The following is a 9,744-nucleotide window of genomic DNA, read 5'->3' on the forward strand; positions in this document are numbered from 1 at the left end:
GCATATTATTCAAATCAAGTGTGGACAATTATATATAGTGAGGAAGTATTTGATTGTCTTCAAATATTATATTGTATCATTTTCTGTCCAAGAAACTGTGCTTTCGCTCATACATACTCGTATTTACTCCCATATTTATGCTGCTCTAGAAAGCTTCAATAAACATCGAGTATGATTTCTTATTTTAGTAATAATTTAGTTAATTGTGGACGAAATTGATTGATTTTTACCTTATTTGAAAGCTATGTTAAAGAATAATATTAAAAAAATTAAAAAGACGCGAGATGGGAGCGAAGAAATTTGAAAAAAGTGAAAAAATTGCATTTTTCCGAAGTTTAAGGTCGATGAGCGACCTCTAAACATTATCCGATTAGTCTAAAACTTCACATTTAGTAGTTTTTTGAGTATTCGAATAAATTTAGGGGGTGGCATCTAGAATTCGAACACATTTTTTTGCCCCCATACATATTACGGCCACCCTAATATACATGTATATAATTTTCATTTGATTGTAAGAGAAATTCGCTCTTAATATGTAAATCGGTTTGGACTACTGATGGCACTATTATGTCGTCTGTGAATTTTCATGGTAGTTTATTTTATTAAAAAAAAATAAATAGTTTCCCAATTATCTCTTAATTTTCAATATATATATATATATATATTCTAAGAGAGATCTGTTAATAAAAAATCTGTTTGGACTGCAGATGGTACTATTATGCCGTTTGTGAATTTTCATGGTTGGTTACTTTATTAAGAAAATGAGTTAGTTTCTGAATTAGGCTTTCAATATCGATAATACAGCAATATACATATTATTAACATCACAATGATTCGTATAGCATTAGCATATATTGTGGATTATATAGTAGTTTACTACTGGGGAATGTGTTTTGTATTGTATTTAGAGATATGTGTTCGAAATAAAAAGCATTTTAAATTCAACTATGTCCTTTTATTTGTACAGAAACGCAATTGTACGCTCAAAATATATTCAATTTCATTTCGTATTTCTTTATTTGTAAATTTATTATTTTAAGACATGCTTTTGCAAAATGGAAAATTTATCTGAAAAGTTTTGAACATATTCAGCAACGATAAATCTAATTTATCAAATGAATTTCAAACAGCAGCCCACAAACTTCAATAAGTCCTGTAGCCAAAATAAAATGTGAGCTTCTAAGCTTCCAAAGGCAACTTAACGAACACATTTTATGACATATAAGTTAATTTCGCATCACTCTACCAAAAAAAATGTGAAATTCCTCTTCTCAACAATTTTTTATTGTTATTACTTAAAAAAGTGCACAAAATGCAGATGCAAACAAAAAAAAAACAAAAAAAGAAACACATATTTCGTTGTTCTTATAATTTAATTTAGTTTCAAAATAATTTATTTATTATTTATTAACTCGAATTCGTACTCGTCTCGTACCCGTACCCGTACCCGTACCCGTACTGGTTCTCGAACTGGGATCCTTTCAGAGAAGCTGCAATGCTCAAATTGGGGTAGCATCTGGTGTAGTTTGATAAGATAAATTGCAGGGGTGATTTGAAATGGAAAGTTTGAAGCACTAAATACAGTCGAAGCATATACATAATTTGGTTTTCTTGCATATGAAATATGAAGTGCTTAGAATTTTATCCAGAAAATGTATAAAATTATATGAAGTTGTAGGGAAATAGTTTGAAGTGTGGCTCTCAAAACTTTTGTCAAGCGGTAGTTTTAGGTTTTGCGATAGAAAGTTATTTAATTATTGAAATAAACTGACAATTACAAAAAATATACTTTAAATAATGTTATTATTTTATTTTAAGCAGCTGATTCAAAATAATTATAACTAAATTCTATTTAAAAATCACACAGATATTCACTATTTATAGTAGCATGGTATACTGACTATAGTCTACAGTCGGATGCTACAAGTGAAACTTAACAATTAAAATTTATACTTTAAACAGTATCGGGTGGTATATACTCGATTTTAGTTACTTCTTAAGATAGGTATGCCTTATCTTAGGCATATTCTAACCGTTATGCTATAGGGATCAACAATGAGAAAGTAGCTACCTATTCTATGAAAACTTCGGGAGTACTTTAGTTTGAATTTCTGAATACTCAACTAACTTTAAACTGTTTAATCGAGAGCTACTGTAGTTATTATTATTTATTATATTATACATATATTTACATTAATATAGTTTTTAACATATTATAAAATATGTAATGCAGATGTAATATTTCTGTGATTAAATAACTTATTGTGAGTTTCTAATCGTTAGAGAAGATTTGATTTATAAATTAAAAACTCCTAAATAGGGTTCACAAAAATCCTAAAAAAAATGAAACAAAACTCTTTGTCTTAAATAAACTAGGTTTAATTGTTGAAATACTAGACTTGGCATCGTTGACAGTATTTACTGAAATTCTTGACACCAAAAACTAACTAATAAACTGGCTTGGAAAAAACTTGGTACTCTATATCTTGGCCTCTGCATATTTTGTAAGATAGCCAATTATATGTTACTGGTAGTTAACAGGTAATAAAAACGATTTTTAGAATCTTGTACTTACTGAATCAGTCAAGATTACAAATGTCTCGAAATGGGTTAATAACATATATCATAAAAATGAAAAAAAAAATGAATTATATATATATCGACCTGTTTGTTACCTGACTTTGTTTGTGGTCCAAAAAAGCATGTATAGATTAGATAGAAAGAACTGTTATCACTTAAATAAACCATGGAAATTTGAAAATTTTGGAGTTGTTTTGGTTGGATGTAAGGCCATTCAATTTTTTTCACGTTATAAACAAGTGCGTAGACATGTAATGGCTGAGAGTTAGTTTCGAAGTTTAGCTGGGTAGGGATCACGATTTTCGTATGACGTATGGTCTCGACGATTTTACTCTCGTTCTGGTCATGACCAAGAGACATGTTATATATTGAGCTATATCAGAATTGTCAATTTCTTACTTTTTCTATACTTCTGTTTTGGTTGTAACGACAGAGAATTTTTCGTCCCTGGTTGCGGGGGTAAAGTGGTTGATCCAGGGTCGTTGCAACAAATTTTTAAAGAATGAGGACACAGTGTCTAGGTATTAATTTTGAAATGCATATTAACTAGATTTTGTTTCTTAAAATTAGCAATGTTTAAGATACATTGTGACCGAAAAGTTTCCGGTCACAATGTACAAACGCAAAATTCTTAATCTTCATCAATATTTATTTTATCTCCTTCAAAATATGCTCCATTAGAAGCGATACACAAATGCAACGTTCTTCCAATCATCAAAACATTTTTTAAGGCGCTTTCCGGTATGGCTTTGAGTTCCCTCTGCGAATTCTGTTTTTCGTCTTCTATGGATTCAAAACGCGTTCCTCTGAGTGGTAATTTGAGTTTGGGAAACAGGAAAAAGTCACACGGTGCAAGATCAGGTGAATACGGTGGCTGTTTGATGGTATTTATTGAATGTTTGGCCTTAAAATCGTTGATAATGTTGGCTCGGTGCGAGGGAGCATTATCGTCATGAAAAATCCATGAATTATCCTTCCACAATTGAGGCCGTTTACGGCGGATAGCTCTCACGACCGATGCCTAGCTCTCGTGCTATCTCTCTAACACTCACATGAGGATTTTGGAACACGATTTCCTTTGCCTTTTCAATGTTTTCGTCGGTGGTAGAGGCCGAAGGTCGTCCAGAACGCGGCATGTCTTCGACGGTCGTACGACCGTCCTGAAAGGCTTTGTACCACTCATAAACTTGAGTTTTCGATAAAACTGATTACCCATAAGCCTTTTGTAGCATTCGCAACGATTCTGCACACGAAATTTCGTTCGAAACACAAAATTTGATGCAAACTCTTTGTTCAATATTTTTTTCCATTGTTTTTTCGCAACGCACTACTGAGGGGAACTGGTTTCAACAGCTGCCGTAAACGAACTGTCTGACAGAATCGCGCTCTCATTTTTGGCATTGTAATTAAGGACAGTGCGCCAAAACTACATAAACTTAAAATATCGAAAAATATACAGCGCGCGAATTTTAAATGAGAACTTCCGAAAACCTTTCGGTCACAATGATATGTTAAAGATATGTTAAAATGGTAAATTGTATTTTTGATGGGTATTTGTATTTGCGTTTATATGTAAGTACATCCATACAAGAATATAATATATTTATTCTTAGTATGCGCTAATTCTGATATTTATAACCTTCTGATATTCTGTTCAACACTATTTTGAACAACCTGATGAGGCACAGAAAGCCCTGATCAAACTATAATCGGAATTGGTTTCTTTCTTTTATTCTTAATTTAAAATTTACATTGAAAACAACAATTATTTCAAACTTGATATGACCATCACAAAGTTCGACATTTTCAAATATATGATGTATAATATTGCTATAAAATTAAAATCAATAAACACTTTGTTGAATAAATAGTAAATATGAATTAGCTCATTTCTAAAAATTAATAAAATTCCTTAAAACGGTACGAGAAAGTGCTTAAAGTTGAATGAAGTACATAAATGATCTTTTTTTAATATTTCATTGTTAGAAAAAAAATTCTTTAAGCACTTTATAATCTCTCACTCACTATCTCTCTTTTTATCCTCATCTCCTAGTGGAGCATAGGGCCTCTACCATCATTTTATATAGGATTCAGTTACTTGATTCTCAGCATATATCAATCCAGGAATAATTAACTTTTCTTAGCTCTTCTTCAATTTTTCTCCTCTAAGTTTTAGCCGGCGCTTCAGGTCGACGGCTGCCTTGAGGATTCCACCTCAGAGATTGTGGCCTATCCAGCGCCATTTACGTATTCATATTTAGCAGGTGATTGATCCGTAGCGGCCCTTAGGTTAGTGGTTGTAATGCGGTTGGGCCACCATATTTTTAATATTTGTCGGAGACATTAGTTCATAATCATAATAAAATTCAAAATCATATATATAATATATATATCATATCATATATAGTACAAAAAATGTTGAGACTTTAGTTATAAGGTTTGTAGCGTATAAAACTTTCTAATATTATGAAGAGAAGTGTATAAGCATTCCAGATGATGTATTTAATAAATATTATAGTGGTTTAATCTAAAGTCGGTACAAGCAAACATAATTAAACGTTATAGCAGTTCTGTTAATTAAAGAAAGTTAGTAAGGTAAGTCATATACATTACACTTGGAAAGCTTTTGCGTATTTATATAACTGCAAAAGTGCTTGCACGTAGCACAACACGCACTTGTGCGATTATGTGTGAGTATTTCTAATGGGCTAACGTCTAAACAGTGAAGCAATAATGCAAAGTAGCGTAAATTTGACGACACAGCACAAAAGAGTACTGCACACAGACACACACCAACACACCAACACACACCGACACACACCAACTAAACACAACAAACGCCTAATATGGTTAAGAATGAACAATGATGCGTTATTCATCAGACTTTGGTTTGGTATTTCTGTGTTAAGGCACTTACAGTTCACTCACACACTTACACATACACATACACAATCCATCACACAAACACTAAAATACGAAATACTCTTCATCATTCTCGCAAAGCAGTGGAAACCTACTTAAATGGCATTTATTTGCATGACAAGCACGAAAGCTACTAAATTTCTGTTAAAACAGTATTGTATGCGTCGTTGTGGTTTTACTCACGCATATTTTCTTATGTGCTTAAACGCGTTCGCCAGTGTACGTGTGCAAGAGTGAATTTGTATGTGTATTTGTGTGTTAATATTCAGTTTTGTCTTACAAAACCGTTTTGAATTGTTTGTTTGCAAATACGTGAGCAAATGAAACACAACAGTAAAGATTTTAACTCATTGTGTGTGTCTGTGTCTGTGTATGTGTGTGTTTGTAGGGTATTCGCCTCAATTAGCGAATTTTGAAGCGAATCGTGAATTTTAATTAAAAAGTCTAGTACAAAAGCCATTTATTTTAAATTTTTAAGAAAACATAAAAAGTCTGTGTTGTTCTGCATGGACGAAACTACTTTTTACGGTACTTTAATTAATTGAAATCAAATTTAATTAAAGGATTCGGTTAATTTCAATACAATACAAAGTAGGGCATTGAATCCACCAAACATATTTTTTTATACGAAAACCATTTAACAATTTTAATATTATTTATGATGAATATATATAGCATATTACCTCGAAGTAATACTAACGTAGTCTCGGCGTAGGACAAGGTCTCTAGAAATGTGGGGGAGTGATTTATTTAGTACGAGTCGGGCACTCACCTTCCGGGGCGCGGGATTGTGGTCAGTGCGTAGGCATTTCATTTCTCCTTGCCGCATAACAAAAAAAAATATATATATGTAGCACATTAGATCTTGTAAGTCGCAGAGTATAATTGTCTCTTTGATTACTAACTTACTTTTTAGTTAGCTAATATTATTTATGAATAATATATATAGCTCAATAGATCGCATAGGTCGCAGTGTATCATTGCTTCTTTGGTTACTAACTTTTTTTCTTAGTTGGCTATTACAGACGTTAGTCGTCCTTGGCCGCGTCGAGTGGTTTCATCCAGCCAAATCTATCAGTGGCTTGCTGTTGCCAGTTAGTAGCACCGGGTGCCTTCATATCATTGATTATTTGGTACTTCCACCAAAGATGTGAATGTACTCCACCGAGTTTTTCACGAGGGAATATCGAATTAAACATCTTTCTAGCCGGACCACATTCATCTATTCCCATGACATTACCAATCCAGCAAAGCCGCTTAATATTTATAGCTCGTATAGTTCGTACAGCTCGTACTGGTCAGTGTTTCATGTAATATAATACTCGTTGCAAATGGGTATGAAATCATATACCTTCCGAAGAATTTCTCTTTCGTTTGCTCCTAACGTCTTCTCATCGTTGTTGGTAATTATCCAAGCTTCTGCATCATATAGTAGGAAACGAATTATAACGAACTTGTAAAGCGTGATTTTTCGTTTGTCGAAATACTTCTCAATTGGATATTCAGCTTGAAGTAGTAACTGTTGGCAAGAGAAATTTTTTTTGAATCTCTTAGCAGACGTCAATTCTGGTTTTTACGCTAATTGTTACATAAACGAAATTTTTCATAACATCACTTATATAGTTGTCAACAGTGACGTGGGTCCTTTCATCGAAGTTAGAGGGAATGAGAGAGCTATCTCAGTAGCTGCACGGGAGAGAGATTGGAAAACTTCATTAAAGGCAGATGAAAATTTTCACTTATACTCGTAGGTCTAATCGAAAACACAGCGAGACAAACTACTTTCTAACGCAGTTTTTAACTGGGCACTATAATTACCTTTTCTGTTCAATCTGTAGAGTAGAAAACAATATCAAGCATGCAATATTTTATTGCAACCCATTCAGTACGATTAGTTCATGCTTACCAAGTCTGGCACATATAGTACGATATATGCTAGCAACAGAGGATAACTGAAACATAGCAATGGAGCATATCGTATCCGTACAAAACGAATAAAGAAGAATCAAGCTTATATGTTAAGAAGAAATGCTGAAAGCAATAAAAGAGTAGCGTAATAGCTACTAGTCCCGTGATCTATTACCTAATGCTGACTTCCTCGGAAATTGTGGTTGAAGATAGAGGGGTGAAGGGTTTAGTACATAGGTGCAATGTGTGGCAACTTGTATTGCGAATCGTGCATGCAAATCAAGAATCTAGTATCTATGAAGATTTCCAAATTCAATGCACAAAAAATAGTGAAGTACTACAATGCCTCTCTGCTTCGTTTCTTTGAGAAATACTTTCTTTTGAGAGGTACTTCCAAAATCTAAGGACTCTAATGATGCTGTTCAACGTCATTTCACATAGCCGTATAAGTTTTGTTAAAACACCAAATGCAGACATAACGACATAATGTGTGCTTCTAGTTGTAGAGTCGACAACAGGTTTGAAATCGTTGGTGTGTTTGAATTTATTTTTCTAGAATCTTCTTCAGGACTCGAAGCATTGTGAATTATTGGACTATTCTGTCTTTACTAGTCGTGATAATTAATATTCTTTGAATTATAATACTCCTTTATATACTCAAGCAAAATGTATTCTATTCTATTGTTTTCTCTTTCAAAAATAACTTATATTATTTTATATGTCAACAAAATAGAAAAAACCTTTAAGAAAACCTTAATTTTGAATTTTAAATAATGTGTACAGAAGTTTGTTAAAGTCAGTTACAATTCCATAAAAGTAAAAAGAAGGAGCCAAAGTGAACGCTACAGTTTAATGAACTTTACACTCTTCAGTGTAAAGCGACAACAAAGACTCGTTCATCAGCCATTTTGTCAGAGGACATAAGTGCACTGAGGCTGTTGACCGTTCGATGTATTAAACACAATCGACCCACACTCGTAAATGTTTGGGGCCAATGAAGTGCTTTAGAGAATTAAGAGAGTGTGTAGTGTGTAGTTTTATGTACTTTAAGAAAGTGAAAGTAAAATATTTTAGAAATTTTTATAATTTCTTTCAAATGTCAAAAAAATAAGAAAAAACAAAACTCAATTGTAATTAAATTTCCAATACAGCAAATTGTATAGAAATGAGTTTTGTAAACAATAGTAACTATGGTATTCTTAAAGCTACCACTATTTCTGGCTCATTAAATCTTAAAACTTAATAAAAATAAATAACTTTCTTTCTGCTCTTTCACTCGAGTTGTCACTTCTAACCTACGCACAAGAAAATCAGTTCATTTTAAATGTACTGGCACATCCTCCTCCTTGATATGCACAATAATATGCAAGCAATGTAATGTATTTGTCGTCTGAGTTGATTACTCTGATGGGACTACAGGGCCATTACAACACTTAAAAGATGAATGGCCCATGTGCGTCCCGAACGCAACACCTACCAAATTTAAAGTGAAACCAAACTTTACGTAGCAATTAAATGAGTTTCAATGGAAGCCACACAGGAAAAGCAAAGCTCAGTTTCTGCTGAAATGTTTGACATTTTTATAGCAAGGAAAATAAAAAGGAATCTTTTTGCTTTTATCCTTATCTCTTGTACAATTGCAGATTGCTTTCGAACATTATAAAAAATTTACAGTACGACTTTATGGTTCCTTGGTCAGTTCATTTACTGATTTTTATTATTGCCATTTAGAAAGGACATTTCACTTTAATCGTTGCGTTAGTTGTTGTGTTTGGTTCTGTTACTCCTAAGTTCAATTCCATAAAATACAGCCACTTAAATAGTCCTCGGTAAGTTTTTTGTAACAAAAGTTTAACGAGTATAATTCGCTCTATATTTTATATTTTTTTTTTTCGTACTATTTGGAGGTTGAAAGTGAAATTCAATATAGTAAAACGAAATAAAACGTTTCAATTTTTGAAGCAAACATGGGGAGACTTCAACTCAAACCACTTTAAAAGTTTCAAGAATTTACATGAACATTTTTTATACCGTATCAATTAAAATTAAAGTAAAGTGCAGCGTAGTATTATATCTGAAATAAATTTTAGCTTGCTTTAATTAAGTTATTAACTCATATAATAAAAATGTCGGTCTATGTTTGGTTCTACGAAATTGGAATTATATTAAGTTCTTTCACATCATTCACGCAAGTAGTCTGTGCTCAATTTTTGTCTAACACATATATTTATAAAAGCAAAAGTGAGCATTATAACAGCATCAAGAAATAAAGTGCTTGTTAACAGCTTTAAAAAATCTAAATAATACGTGAATATAAAATTAAACTTACAAAAT

This window comes from Teleopsis dalmanni, chromosome 2 (genome assembly GCF_002237135.1).
Source record: "Teleopsis dalmanni isolate 2A chromosome 2, ASM223713v2, whole genome shotgun sequence".
NCBI lineage: Eukaryota > Metazoa > Arthropoda > Insecta > Diptera > Diopsidae > Teleopsis > Teleopsis dalmanni.